This window comes from Sphaerodactylus townsendi, linkage group LG11 (genome assembly GCF_021028975.2).
Source record: "Sphaerodactylus townsendi isolate TG3544 linkage group LG11, MPM_Stown_v2.3, whole genome shotgun sequence".
Taxonomy (NCBI): Eukaryota; Metazoa; Chordata; class Lepidosauria; order Squamata; family Sphaerodactylidae; genus Sphaerodactylus; species Sphaerodactylus townsendi.
Genome location: NC_059435.1, coordinates 34,956,435 through 34,972,518, shown reverse-complemented (window position 1 = coordinate 34,972,518; position 16,084 = coordinate 34,956,435). Strand labels below are relative to the sequence as shown.

The 16,084-nt window shown below is 40.9% G+C and overlaps 1 protein-coding gene across 3 annotated transcripts in view; it reads right to left on the bottom strand.

Annotated features, from left to right (window-relative positions):
* THRB (thyroid hormone receptor beta) overlaps positions 1-16,084 on the bottom strand; it is a 221,159-nt gene that overhangs the window by 176,790 nt on the left and 28,285 nt on the right. The window contains exon 2 of one of the 3 annotated variants that reach the window (XM_048510961.1): positions 8,920-9,073. The exons of the other annotated variants lie outside the window; for them this stretch is intronic. The gene's annotated coding sequence lies outside the window, so the exon portion shown is untranslated. The remainder of the gene's footprint in view (positions 1-8,919; positions 9,074-16,084) is intronic. 3 annotated transcript variants of the gene reach the window in all.

The window sequence follows — 16,084 nt, the reverse complement described above, 5'->3', positions numbered from 1 at the left end:
ACAGATACATTTCAGTTTGTTACAGATTTCTAAATTTCTTAAAATAAGATAGTTCTGGTTTTTATATAGTGTTGACACATACTTACACTCAGAGGTTCATGTATAAACTCTTGTGCCTGACAGCTAGAAGGAATAGAGTATTCACGCAACTTCCTTGTCCCTTTCAGACTTCCCCAACTTGTAGGATCACTTCAAAGCTTTTGAAGTACATCTACCTCAGAACAAGGGATAGAAATTCTTCTCCCACACCAAGTTTAAATTCTCCTCCTGGCTAGGGATTGGTCCCTCTCTGACATCATTTATCTCTCTCAGCCAGTTCCTTCTGTTCTGCACACACAGTTCAGGAGATGATCTAGCTCTGTTTATTTAGAACCCGCATTAATAATTCTTCTTTCCCTAGAAGTTTACTCCCCACTTTGACTAGAGTAGGATCCTCTTTCAACCCCCTATTAACCCTGCAAGTCTATACACTGACAATAAAAACGTCTGAACCCTCTGGTTCCAAGAGTTGCAACCTATATTCTTGTCAACAGTTCTGACTTTATAAACACTACTCGCTCCCTGCATGTCATTCACACACATAGGCTTTATGAAGAATTAACCCTTCACAGTCAGATTTTTTCCTGCTTCTGCCTGTTCGTAACTTTGAAATAGCATTAAATGGAATGGAGTTTTTAAAATGCTATTTTCCTTAGTTCCATCACAACAGGTTTCAGAATAGATGTGACAAAATATGCCTTCTAACCCTTCTTGAGAAATCAAATTAGACTTTTCCCTAAGGATGATCATAGCTCTTTGTGTAGGCAAAGGGCAGGCAGTGCTGGAAGACAAACAACCCATGTAAGCTGTGTCAAGGAACAACTAGCGATACCAGAGGTTTCATCCTTAAGCCACCACACACACACATTTCTGTAAAAGACATTTTCACACATTGCACTAAAAACCTCCCTGCAAACATTCATATTACAAACATTACATATTACAGTAATATGAAAACACAAAGCATTGTATTGAGTAACATATGCATTTCATTTTTAAATGACATTTTTTTCCCTCTCTGCATTAAGATGACCAGTAGTACAAGAGTAGCTCAAGTGTATTTTTTTGTTATCATAGAATAAGGGCAAGTGGCTGGAAAGACTCAATCTGTCCCAAGGGGCTTCCCTAAGGTGACCAGATGGTCACCTTTGTGATCCAGGACGGGGGAGGCGGCCGCATGCGCGCGCAGCCGCAGGAGTGCACTGCCTTCTGGGGCTTGCCGTTTGCCGCCCTGTGACAGGGCGGGAAACGGCAAGCCCCAGAAGGCAGTGCATGCGGCCGCAGGAGCTGTGAGAGACTTGGGGCAGGGATATCCTGGCTGCAGCTTCACCTTCTCTTCCTCTCAATCATTCTCCTGTCTCCCATCCAAAAATACACTCCCCTTCACAGTAATTGGTTTGCTGCAGGGGCGTACCTAGGCAAACTGGCGCCCGGGGACAAAACCTGAGTTTGGCGCCCCCCCCCCCGGCCCGGCGTATGGGCGGCCACCCTCTCCCACCATGAACAAACAATGATTTTTTGTACCAGCTCACAAAACACCTCCCACTCCAATCAAAACATACATGGCTCTCTCCCCACCAACTCTTTTCCTAATTTCCTAATCACAACAACCCTTTGAGGTAGGTTGTTAGCCTGAGAAACAACTCCAAGCCAGTGCAAGTGGGTATTAAGCATGTAAATCTCTCACAAATCACCCCCAGCAAAACATTTACCAAACAAATGTCAGCATCATCTCTCACAAAACACCTCCAGTGGAAACAGCATCACTTTCAATGGTGTTTAAACTAGGGAGCTCAGATTCTTCTTTTAAATCTACCTTAAAGGGAGAATCTGGGGTCCCCAGTTAAAACAAAATTGAAAGTGATGCTGTTTGGGGGTGGATTCTTCCCCACCCTGAAACAGCATCACTTTTGAGGGTTGGAGATTCAGATGAAACAAATACCATATTCGGCTGGAATCTGGGCAAATTTGGGCACATTCGGACAAAAATTGTCCGATTATGTCCTGCCCAAATATGAACAAATGCGAATGCAAGGTATTTGGTTGGGGGGGGGGTATTTTTGGTGTTTTTTCGGCCTGCAGGGAGCGCATTTTTAAAGGTAGCGGCACCATGATTTCAGGGCATCATCCAAAGACTGCCCTGGTGATACCACCCGAGTTTGGTGATGTATGGTTCAGGGGCAGCAAAGTTATGGACCCCCAAAGGGGGTGCCCCCATCCCCATTGTTTTCAATGGGAGCTAACCTGAGATGGGGGCTACCCATTTGAGGGACCATAACTTTGGTCCCCCTGAACATAACTTCACCAAACCTGGGTGGCATCATAAGAATAGATAACAGATGATACCCTGAAATTTTGGTGTCACTAGCTTTAAAAATACATCCCTTCCAGGCACCCCAAGAAATTTGCCCAAGATTCTTTGTTTTGCAGTGATTTTGCTCCATTGTAGCTAATGAGGAATTTCTGAGGCAGGCTGCACATTTTTGAATATCTTCGCCAGACTTTCAAGGTGGCTCCAAGAGGCCTTGAGTAATAGCATCCAAGCTTGGTGAGCTTTGCTTCTGGAGTGGGTGGGGGGGAGAGTTGAGAGAGTTCTGCGAGAACTCAGCCCACAGGCTTTCATGTGCAGGAGCAGGGAAACAAAATAAGCCTTTTGGGGGCCCATAAAATTGAACCCCCAGAAGCAAAGGTCTCCAAACCTGGATGCTTTTACCAGGAGGCCCTCCTGGAGCCACCCTGAAAGTCTGGTGCCTCTATCTTCAAAAATGTGCAGCCTGCCTACACACTCAGAAATTCCCCATTGGCTACAATGGAGCAAAGTCACTGCAAAACAAAGAATCTTGGACAAATTTCTTGGGGTGCCTGAAAGGGGTGTATTTTTAAAGCTAGTGACACCAAAATTTCAGGGTATCATCTGGTAACTATTCTTATGATGCCACCCAAGTTTGGGGAAGTTATGTTCAGGGGGACCAAAGTTATGGTCCCTCAAATGGGTAGCCCCCATCTCAGGTTAGCTCCCATTGAAAACAATGGTGATGGGGCACCCCCTTTGGGGGTCCATAACTTTGCTTCCCCTGAACCAAACATCACCAAATTCGGGTGGTATCATCAGGACAGTCTCTGGATGGTACCCTGAAATTTTGGTGCCGCCAGCTTTAAAAATGCGCCCCCTGCAGGCCGGAAGTGAAAAAACACTTAAAAATTTAAAAACACACAAACGACCTTGAAATGTTGGTGCCCCCCCACGTGACCAAATGGGGGGCGCCCGGGGACAAAGGGTACCCCCTGTCCCTAGGCAGGAACGCCACTGGTTTGCTGTTCAATAGACATGCCTGTCAGATCAGACAGCTATCCTTCTGTGGCAAAGAGGGGCATGTCTCTTGAGCAGCAGACCAATTACTGTGAAGGGAAGCCTATTTTTTGGCAAGGGACAGTAGAACATCATCAATAATTGGTTTGCTGCTCAAGAGACACACCTGTCAGACAAGACAGTTATCATTCTGCCACACTGAGGGGTGTGTCTCTTGAGCAGCAAACCAATTATTGGTGACCTTCATTCTCCCGGCAAAAAATAGGCTTGCTGATCGTCAACAGTAATGGAAAAGCACCAGGTGTGGTGCTGCTCAAGAGACACACCCCTCAGTGCGGCAGATTGATAGCTGCCTCATCTGTTGCTTTTTGTAATTCAGACCAGAAAGCCTGGCAGTGAACTAGAAGAAACTACATCCCACTACTTGTACAACAGATTTTCAAAAGGCAGATTTTCAAAAGACCAATTGTTTTGATTTCTCTCTGCAAAGAGGACTGATCATTCTGAATGGACAAAAAGGAATAGATGGAAAAGGTGATTTTATTTTATCAGGTTATAAGGGGGCTACTTTATTGAAGCAACAGATCATTTCAATCTATTGAAGAAAGTCAAGGTAGAAGAATATATAGGAGATCACCTCCCAGTTTCCCTCAGTCTCCATACATCCACAAATAGTCACCTGCACTCAGTCTATGGGCTTGAGTATCCTCAAAACAAAAAGGAAAAAGAATATGTGCACAGAGTCAACAGTGAAAACTAACTTTATTCATATTCTTTTTACATGGAAATGGCAAGCAGATGAGTAGAGGAAACATCCATGGGAACCTTCAGCAAATGGCAGGTGGCATGGATAATCCTGAAGCGGCAGAAACTGGCAGGCGCAAGCTGCGAAGCCAAAAATGAGAGCTTTAACAGTGTGAGCAAGGGAATAAAACGTTTCCTGCTTTCTGCACAGCAAGCAGGAAGTGTCTTCAACCCACCTTGTGGGGGAAAAGATAACTAGTTTAGTGTTTTCTTGGGTTGAACAGAAATAAAACGTCATGAGGACATTTTTGGGAAAAAGCTGTGTGGACTTCCTCCTCCAAACGCTTCTTTTAGCGTCCTCAAGATGTTTTATTTGTCCTGTGCATTAATGACCACTGCTCCCATCCACTAGCAATGGTGTGGGGAGCTGGACAGGCAGTTTGTTGGTGAGTGTAATGCAATGGGGAACAGCAACTATGGTTCCACTACCTGATTATCAGATAACTACATACAGCCCATTTAGCTGAAAAACATACCCTCCCACCAAGAGGTAAGATGTATGTTGCATTTATAGACCGTAAAAGAGCTTTTGATGCTATATTTATGAGTTGACTGTAGAGAAAACTAGAGCATACAACAACTGATAAAAGATTGCTTTGGCTAATAAAAACCTTCATTCATCTTGTGAGGCCTATGGAGAAAAGGGAGAGTTCGCAAAATGCTTTAAACTTAATAGTGGAATGAAGCAAGGCTGTCCTTGGCATCCTTACTTTTCCATTTGCATTTGAATGATCTCGCAACTACTCTCCTCAGTAGAATTTCACCCTCCATATTTATCCTCAAAGGCATTAACCCTACTTCTTTATGTGGATGATGCCATTCTTATATCACGTACCCAGATCAGTCTGAGAAGACTACTAAACTGTTTCTCGAAATACTGTAAATTTGAGGAACTTCAGATTCTCAAAATTAAAGGTTATGGTACTCTCTAAAACTGAGAAAATCACCTGTATGAACTGGAGAACTGATGACATTCAATTTGAACAATTTCCCAAACTTGGGTGTGGTTTTTTTACTCTAGCCATTTCAAATTTATCACACACAAAATTAAACCATCTATGTCAGCAATTGAATGTTTGTTTGTTTTCTGTTCCAAAAGCTGTAAATACATCCAGGGTACTGCAGGTAATCAATATGAAAATTATTCCTATATGGAGCCTCAATATGGATCCTTCACATTAGTGAGAGTTTAGACCAGCCTCTCTGTTGATTTTTGTGGCAAATTACAGGGACCCCAAGATGTGTTAGTGGGGTATCTCTAAGGTTAGAATTGGGCCAAGGATCTGTTGAAGCTAAAGTGTGGCTGCAAACATTTAAACATAGGCGAAAGGTCTTTTTTTTACAAAAAAGAAAGGCCTGTTCTATGAACTTAATAAAGATCAGTACTATTCCCACTTGATGCAATAGATAAGAAATTGCTCGACCTTGGCCTAAAAAAGGATGATGTAACAACGCTTGGAAGAAGCGAATCTCTATTACTATTAAGAAACATATAAAGGAACTAATTATTTTAGCTCAATTTCAGAAGCTTGAAAAGTATGTTCCATCCAGTTCTTTGGCATTCTTCCACTTTCAAATATCCCAGCTTGCATTAGAAACCTTGGTATTGTAGAGCATTCATGCTTGCACATTTCAACACTGTACCTTCGTCAGTAAGATATCATAATGTACCCTGTCCATGAGATTTGAAAAATGCTGACTTGCTAGCCCACATGATTTTGGAAAGCTCTCAATCAATTTCTTATCATGATCTATGGATTGCTCCTATCTTAACCAAGGTACTTTCTATCATAATAAAAGATAATACAGTCCCCTACTTGTTGGTGGATAAAGATATAAGAATCACACTGGCAGGTGGCTAAGTATCGTTGCGCCATATTTTCCTTAATAAAGAAATAAAAGCTCCTATTTACTGCTCAAGATCTTTAGCTCAACAGAGCTTAAAAGAAGGAATGGACACAAACCCCTTCTTACTCACACACAAACACACACACACACACACACACACACACACACACACACATCTGCCACAAACCTCTTCTCACCCCTGCCAGATATCCTCAGCAGTATCTTCACAAGCATTTCACAATACATATTACAACTTCCATTTCAGTGCTGTAAACTTATGATGACTGGAGAGAGAGAGAAGACAACACTTTTCAGGCATGCCTCTGTGAGAGCTCTTTTATCCCACTTCCATGGGCAAAAACCTTGTGCTCACCGTTAGAAAAACAAGCTGTCTTGTTTTTCAAATACCATATATTCTCGAGTATAAGCCGACCTGAATATAAGCTGAGGCACCTAATTTTACCACAAAAAACTGGGAAAACTTATTGATTCGAGTATAAGCCTAGGGTGGGAAATGCAGCAACCAATTTTGGGGTCGTCAGTGTTTGCCGGCGTGGTTCTCATTCCTCCCTCCTTGGCTCAGTGTTCCTGATGGGCCGCACCAGACGTGTCCCTGCTGGGGCTGCCGGCATCTGCCCATTTGCTTTTCGCTCCTCCCTTCTGTTGCTGCAGCCGCGGCTTTTTAAAATGTGGCTCCGGAGGATGCGTCTCGATTGGGGCTTGCTTGCCCGTTCTTTCGGCCTTCTTCGGGGTGGGGACCGGTTTATCCCGGTCCATGCCCTTGGAAGCCGCCCGTGTGCATTCTGCCAGTGAGCAAATGAATGCTTCCTTGTCCGGTGAGAAGGATTTGGCGGCCATTTGAGGCTGCTTAGGTCCTGGGGGCCCCGCTGGGTAAATCTGCCACAGAGGGGAGGGAGGTGAAGAGGAGGAGAGGATGGTGCGGGGGAGCGAGGGAAGGAGTTAATTCAGATGAGGTAAGGTAAGGAAAAAAGGTAAATTAAGAGCAACGCAGCAGAGCCTAGATAAGGAGCTGCTCTCCCTGATGAGGCACCGGAGAACAGGTAAGTGGGACTTGAGTATAAGCCGAAGGGGGCTTTTTCAGCATAAAAAAAGGTGCTGAAAAAGTCGGCTTATACTCGAGTATATATGGTAAGTCAATTTCCCAAACTCTACCTTCACTCTGTCGTCAGTGTTTGCCGGCGTGGTACTTTTAATAACATACAATTTGTCATGAGTAATGAAAGATTTTAGTTTTGCAGCAGTTCCAGAAAACACATGGGGAAAAGTTCAATTCATTCTGGAAGTTGCTTGAAATAAATTTGACCTTATCAACACTACTTCACTTATGCCATTACTTAGAAACTGCTACAGACTCTGATAAAAAGCCATGAAGGAATTCTCCATGATGTCACTGAATGAGTTCATAACTGATCTGTTGCACTTTTTAGTAGAAGCAAAGAGTGTTTCCAATGGCTATAAGAATGGCACACAAACAGGAAAGGGGATGTTCCTGGGTTATGGGTTTCCACAACTATAAAACATCCTTTGAAGTGAAGATGATAAAAAATTATAGCAGTGAGTATCCAAGGAAGTTCTCTTTTAAATAAATTATAGTGTTCGATTTTTCAGTGTCAAAATGGGGTGGGCTCTAGACTAGATTATAATCACTGGTAATTAACAATTCCAGATAATATACCTTTCACAGCTATTATCAAATTCTCCTTTCCTGCTGTATCATTCATCCTTATCTACTCCACATAATGATGATATAATTAATAATATAATATAATCTCACATAAACTACGAAGATGAACTTTTAAAGAGTTTGCAGAGTTTTATAGAGTTATCATCTACTTAAAAGTACAATCCTAAATCTACAATTTTTTAATTCTGAGGAGGTTGTCATTCCCTCAAACATACTAGCTTTATTAATTTAATTCATTTTCACTGTCACATTTTTTCCAGCCTCTGATTTTAGTGAGTACCAGACTGCAAAGATTTAGAAATTAACACACACACACACACACACACACACACACACACACACACACACACACACACACACACACACACACACACACAATTTAGGAAATTCTTAGAATTTTAACCAAAAAACCAAGGAGTGTCCTAACCACTGATTATAAATTTACATGATAAAACTCCATTTCCATGATAAAACTCCATTTTCCAAACTCCATTAGAAGATACTTCTCTCTCAAAAATTCTACACATAACAAACTTCCTCTCGCCAAATAAAAAACTATTACTAATGGAAAGCAAGTGTCCAAATCAGTTTTCCCAATGCTTATGCCAGGGTGTTACAAACCCTGCGTGAGACACAGTGAACCATATATCACACGAAGGGTGAAAGCCAAGGCAAACGTTGGTGGATAATCCAGGGAGGAAGAAGACAACTGGAAGATCTGAAGAAAACCATCTGAAACTTGGAAGTAGAACTTCTGAGAACAGGATTAGTTCTAGGTTTTTGTGGAGTCCATTCAAAATAACTCTAATGGAGGTACTCTTTCTCCTCATAGAACCCCCCTTACACTCTCTCTCACCCACAGAGGCTTCCTACACAATAGATAGTCTGAGCATCTTTTCTCCACCCACTCTGACAGCTAATGTTTCTTCTCCTCACTCTCACTCTTCTCCTAATCAATATCACATTCACCTGCCTGTGAGCTCAGAGACTAAGGAATGATTGCTACTGTACCAGCATCCCTCTGGGGCCAGAAGAAGCAGATGGGAAAGCAGTCACAGTTGCCTGGGAAATGGAGCTGATGATGGCAAAGAGAAAGCCCCCAAAACATTTTTTAAGCTGTCACTTGCAGACATTTTAAAAAGAACCATTTTGGCTTTTTTGGTCTGCATGGTATTAAAAGATAAAGCGTTTCACCCCAAATTGGTTCTTTTACCTGCCTCTCCACCACCACCGTTAGAGTTCTCACTTTTGATTTCTCTGGAGCTTGTGCTCGCCATTTTCTGCCGCTTCAGGATTCTCCGTGTCGCCCGCCATTTGCAAAAGGTTCACACAGAGGTATTATCTGCTTGCAGCTCAACTTCCCATTTCTATGTAAAAAGTACATGAATAAAATTAGTTTTCATTATCAATTCAGCACACACGTTGGGGTTCCTTTTTCATTATTGTTGTGCTGAAAGGCAGTGTCTTTGAAGCTACGATGACACGATATGATATTTTGAGACATAATCACTTCGAAGACATCTCCCTCAAAACAAACAAAAAAAGGAAAAACAACACCTACACCCAATTGGCAGTGAAAACTAATGTTCTTTTTACATGGAAATGGCAGCTGGATGAGCTGTATGGAAACATCAGTGGGAACCTTCTGCAAATGGTAGGTGGCATGGAGAATCCTGAAGCAGCAGAAAATGGCAGACACAAGCTGCAGAGAAACTGTAAAAAGTAACAATGTTTGTGTGTATGTGGGTGGGTGGGGAATAAAATGTTTTCTGCTTTCTGCCCAACAAGAAGGAAACATCTTCAAAACATCTTGGGGAAAAAGATTGCGAGTTTAGCATTTTCATTAAAAACTAGGTTGAGCAGAAATAAAATATTCTGAGGAGGTTTGGGGAAAAGCTGTGCGGGACTTCCTCCCCAAGACGCTTCTTTTAACATTCTCAAGATGTTTTATTTGCGCGATGCAAAAATGGCTATGGCTACTATCAATTAGCGAGGGGGGGGGTATATAAATCTAAGAAATAAATAAATAAATGCAGTGGGGAACAGCAACTACAGATTATAGAACTATTGTCTGGGGTTATGTATACATTTTTATGCACCTTAGTTTGCTGGCAATATTACTGATTTAACAATATTTATTACATTTGCTCAGCTTCTTGCTCAAACAAATTTTAACTTCTTATCCTCAAACTAAATCTAACCTCTGTTGGCGGAAATGTCCTGGTCAAAATCTAGACAGACCCAAGGAATGTCAGAAATGAAGTACTACAAGGCTGCATTTCAAACTGAGGAGAGTTTTGAAAATAACTGGCAATATGACATGCAAACTTGTTTTTCAAAGGACAATAGTACAAAAAACCCACTTCTATGTTTATTGCTGCATTCTGTTGATCTAATTTTAGATTGTGAGCTACCTGGGGCAGGGACCTGTTGTCTTGGATTCTGTGATATGCTATGTATAATGAGGGTATTACAGAAATAATTACAAGTGCAAAATCCCTCTGGGCATATAAGAGGCTTTCAGTGTACTGAATATAGTTCTTTCTTCTCCTTTTAATAAAGGAAAATAGCAAAATTGATATGAAATCAATAAAAAGACACTTTATAAAAAACTATTAAATACTAAATTGTATATATGTATTAGTCTAATTTCATGAGAAGTAAATCAGGTAGGTTTGGATGTCCTCTCTCTTATTCTCCCAAACCATTAATATTTGGCTAGTATATGTGAACCAGGTCTCAGATGATGTTTCAGATAAAAGCACAACATAAAAAAAACAGAAGCAGAAACACATATACTGTACAGTTGTTATTTAAAGCACAGCATTCAACATAAGCCTTGTTACATAAAGTGACAGAAAAAAATATGGATAAACCGGTATAAAAAGACAATGCTTAATCCCTGACAATATAACAGCTGGATGTGAATATACGTTTTTAAAATCCAGTTAAAGATGTGAATGTTCTTTTCCTTTTTCTGAGGTCTTTTTTCAGTTTTCCTGACAAAAAAGTTGGGAAATTTGGGAGAATAATTTTTCTTTAAAACCTATGAAATACTTTCTCTTTTTGAGTGAGAAAAAGCCTGGCCTTATAAAGCATTTCACTCATTTGAGATATACATAATTTAAAAAATCAGTGAAAATTCTGGGGAACATGGGGTGGTGGCGAACACTTATTCTTATGACATATATTTGGAGAAAAAGGTTTTTGTGTACATGTAAATAAGTCTAGCAACAATTAATATCCAACTGTGTGTTGAATAATATATTACTAAACCATTCAGTATTATCTAGGGTTGCCCCACCAAGGGAGAGAGATTCCCCACTCCAGGGGTCCTTTTCCTGGCACTGATTAGCTGACGGGGGATTACGGTCAGGAAAACTAGGGCCCCTTCCACACATGCATAATAATGCACTTTCAATCCACTTTCACAACTGTTTGCAAGTGGATTTTGCTATTCCAGAAATTGTATTTTCTGCTCATACAATAAATCTATGATCATTCCTGTCTGCTTCTCATTTTTATCCTTGATTTCTTTCAGAATCTGACTCACACCTAAAACACCCACTTCATTTTGCTTCTTATTATTTCATATTGCTGCTTCCCTCCCTTCCACATTCCCTTTCCCCTTCCCTCTTTCCTTTTACCTTCTGGTATGAATGGCTGTGGAGGCTTAGTTTTAACTACCACCCCCTCCTCCCCACTGATGTTATGGCACCGGATTTATTGGAAATGTATTTTACTAATTTTATTGTGTTTATATTGAACACTGAACAATGCCACAAGCCCTTTGGGTGCCTTTATCAATCGATAGATAGATGATGGAAGATGGAAGATGGAAGAGAAAAAGAGAAAAGGGTAAAAGGGTAAAAGATAAAGGATGGATGGATGGATGGATGGATGGATGGATGGATGGATGGATGGATGGATGGATGGATGGATGGATGGATGGATGGATGGATGGATGGATGGATGGATGGATGGATGGATGGATGGATGGATGGATGGATGGATGGATGGATGGATGGATGGAAGCAGTTTACTATACAATTACTGTGAACGGTACTGTTACAGTGGGTTTGCCTAAGATGACATGCAATGGAAGTGAACAGAACTTTTTCTTTTCATCTCTCTCTCTCTCTCTCTCTCTCTCTCTATCTTTTTGCACTGGCTGAAGGACTTCCCTCAATGGAATCTATGTCTCAGAAAATGGTGTCCTGATAGTGCTTTTTAAAAAATATGAACTTGAAGGTGAGTGCTCCCAGCTAAGGAAAGGAAAGAATGGGAGACAGACAGACAGACAGACAGACAGACAGACAGACAGACAGACAGACAGACAGACAGACAGACAGACAGACAGACAGACAGACAGACAGACAGACAGACAGACAGACAGACAGACAGACAGACAGACAGACAGACAGACAGAGGAAAGCAAACTGTAGGTTGGCGGAAAACAAAGGTTTTTTGGTATCAGTGCAGCCATCACAGCTGGACTCTGGGGAAGATGTTCAGGGGCCCAACTCCGTAGAGGGACACCAAATGAAGGCTGTAGCCACCAAATCCTTATTCCAGTGACATCTGCTTTTGAGTAAATATGTATAGAATCAGGTTAAACCATGTATGATCATATGTGGAGATAGTGGGATGGACTTGTTGCATGTTCATTCGATGCTTTGCATTTAATGTATACATTAAAGACCTCTGTCCCAGACCATTAACACTGCAATCCTTAACAGGGGTGCAGGCCTCTACCTTCATTGAAGCCAGTGGACTTAGAATGCTGGAACTGTTTAGAATCTATCTGTACTGTAATAATCTAACTGCACAATCCTAAGTAGAGATACACCCTTCCAAGTCCACTGGATTTACATCTTGTGGCAGATTCAAGCTGGATCCAGGGTCTTCACCTGTGCTCCGCTTAGAGATCTGTAAATTATTATTATTATTATTATTTATTGGGTTTATAGACCCCCCTCCCCCGAAGGGGGAGCACATAGTACAAAGACAAAAGTCTCCAGTGCTCTCTTATCAAAATAAACCCAAACCTGCTGCCCTTGAAACTTCCAGTGTGTATATGAAAAAATGTTATTCTAATAAAACATTCCAGATTGTTTTATTGTTATAAATACATTCCATAAGGAGAAAGGCTGTTTGTTTTTGAAACCTTACCAAAATAGATCAACACAAATGCTTTTTTAATCTAAGAAAACGATACTTAATATTCTTTTTGCACCAACAGAACTAATTAAGACCAATGATCATTATTGTAATTCTTCTGCAAACATTTAAGGGCAGAATCAAGAGTCTATAGGTGTGTTCAAAAGCAGAGAATAATTAATATAAAGTTTTTAAGTGCTTTATTGATTAAATGTTTCACATGATTTAACATATATATACTGAATAATGAAACAGTGTGGAGTTGCAATGGCAATAAGCTATTTGATTGTTATGCTTATAGCTCTATTATACCATGCGCTGGTAAAAAGATTTGTCAAGAAGACCAGCTTGCGTAGCATCATACAAATCCGTGCACATTGTGTTGGAGGACAGATCGGCTTCCACTGCAAAGCTATCTTATTGTGTGCAGCAGGGCTTAAATTTTTCACACTAGGGTCACCATTGAAAAAAAGCTCCCCAAATTTGCTGTTCCATTGAGGCTCAGAAATACCTAAAACAACCCAGAACACTCCCAAAAAAAGCTAGAAAAGGTTATTTCGGCTTTTTAAAGCCTTGTTTGGCCGAAAAAGGAGGCACCAATTTAATCTGGTAAGCAAGATGACCCAAATTTTCCCAAAACATTTCTCACAATGGAAGATAATTGTTTAAACAAACATTGCATTCTTTGGGGAGTCTTTGCAGGGCTCTGGGGGCTGTTTTTTGAAGTAGAGTTACCAATTTTTCAATGTAGCTGTAGGTTCCTCTCCTTACAAAAGCCCCAAGTTGGTTGTCTTTGGGTCAGGGATCCAATTTTACAAGCATCCAGTTTTCCTCCATGTGGGGGCTCATAAAATTGGATCCCTGACCCAAACTTAATCAAACTAAGGAGAGGCACCTGCAGCTCTACTGAAAATTTGGTGACTCTGGTGACTTTGAAAAACAGCCCCCTACCCCGAGCCCCAGAACGTTTTGTTGTAGTATAACACGGAGCCATTCCCTTTAAAAGGAAGCGACAGCAAGGAGGAGTCTGGTTGACCATCTTGCTCTGCCACTGACTCTCAGATGATGAGAAGCTGCACCGCACTGACTCCTCGGTTCATTCAAGCTGGTCACTCATCATGTCTGCAAGGAAAGTATTCAGACCTCTGCTCCTTTTTCTCATGTGGCCTGTCCACCATCACTTATACCTGCCAGCTCACTCTCCCAAGGGCAAACGTCTCCAATAATCCAAAACGGAAGCAAAACTAGAAGGCAGCAGTGTATGAACGCAAAGATGTGTGACATAGTTTGTATGCAGGAGAGGATATGAGATGTAAGCTATGTGTGCATGGAGGTGACAAGCTATGGACACCAAGTTCCTAAATTCTTAGTCACTTGAACAGGTAATACATATTTAAATGTGAACATTCCCCTGTGGCTGTCTTGACTGATCTGCTTGGTGGATCTGGAGGTCTTTTCAATGGATTCATATTGTCCTTCAAACAGATACTCATGCTTGCTGTTCTCCTTCTGTAAAAGCATTATATGCTTTCAACAATGTCTACTGAAGACTGATGCCTTTAACATTATGCCTTAGCTCATAGAACATGAAAAAATATTTTAAAACTGCATGGTTCAGACAAGAAATGTAATTAACATCAGTTTCTAATTTGGTTTCACAAGTACTTCCATGTTAAGTTTTTCAGTAGTGTACTGTCAAAGGTTTGAAGAATGCAGAAAAATGCTCATTAATGCAACCAGAAAATTTTCATTAACATTTAGGTATTAGAGGTGACACCATTCATAATAAAGCCTCAGTGTTGCAGTTTGGGAGCAAAATTAAATAGACAGTAACCTTTTAAAAATTTGCACTGATCCAGAAAGACAGAAAATCTAGCATCCACACTGACACATTCATTATTTTTGCTTGTAATATGATGAACATAATACAGGATGCTATTATTTTGTAAAATGTAACCCACAAGGTTAGCAGCATATCTCAAATGCTATGACCTATGCCTTGTAATCCTATGCAGAACTACTCTAGTCTAAATCCATTTCAAGTGGTGGACTTCATCTGAAATATCTGCATAGGATTGCACTCCAAACACAGCAGATGCAGAGGGCCTTGTATTCATTCTTTGAGGAAAAGTTAATATCCTAATACACTTCAGTGAACAGGGCAGCTCCATGTTTGCACTCCTTGGTGGCCGTGGTGATAAAGTTAATATGAAAGCTCCACAAGTACATTATAGTTCCCAGGCTTAAATGAAATGAAGAATTGGATCTAGGCCACAATTCGACAAGATCAAGCATATAGCTGGTCAAACACTAAGAAATTGAGTCTGCAAATATGACACTTGCTTAGTGATATTTGTGAAATGTGGAATACTTATGACACTTCATTGCCAGAATACAACAAAGGGCTTCAGTCCAGAAGACACTTTTCTCTGGAGCAATTTGATTAAACCACATACTATTTTCTGTTTTCCCAGCATCTTTTCACACACAGTGTCTCTATCCTGAGTCTGACTAAGATGAGCGAGCTTAATGTGGATGGTAGACTGGCAACTTGAAAACCCTTTTGCCCTGTAAAGCTAGGCAAGTGAGATCCAAGGTCTGAAGTAGTTCTGGCAGCCATTCAGTAGCCCAGTAAGGAGTTCCCTTATCCTTTCCTGAAGGAAATTCTGTCAGATAATGGTAAAGATCCCTCCCCTGGGCCTGCTAGCTGTGGTTAAGTGTACAAGTAGCGGCTTCCACAGTGTGTTTCACATAACATTCTTGCTAAGCTCCTTTCCATACTCAAACTCCCCTCTCTACCAGGCCTTTCCCCCAAATCTCCACCATTTCCCAAGTCAGAATTGGCAATCTCAATTGGCAAATGCTATTTTTATACACTAGAACCAGAACTTTTATGGATCTGGAAGGAATGAACTGAATGCCCAATTCCATCCAAATTCTAAAGTGGAAAAAAATTTCAGACTCATCTTGCTTTGTGACAGAGTGATATAGAATGATTTCACACAACCTACAATAGATTTCTAATATTACAAAATCTTTTTCAGATCTTGCATCTTCAAATGATGCTGAATAGAGCAATTAACAATCTATGCTTTGCTACTGGGGTCATCCTGAAGATGCAATCCCTCTGGCGCCTTTCATCCAAGCTTATACTTAATAATTTCCACTGATTGAAAAGACTTTTTTGAACAGAACATAAAAATCATATACCCTTCCTT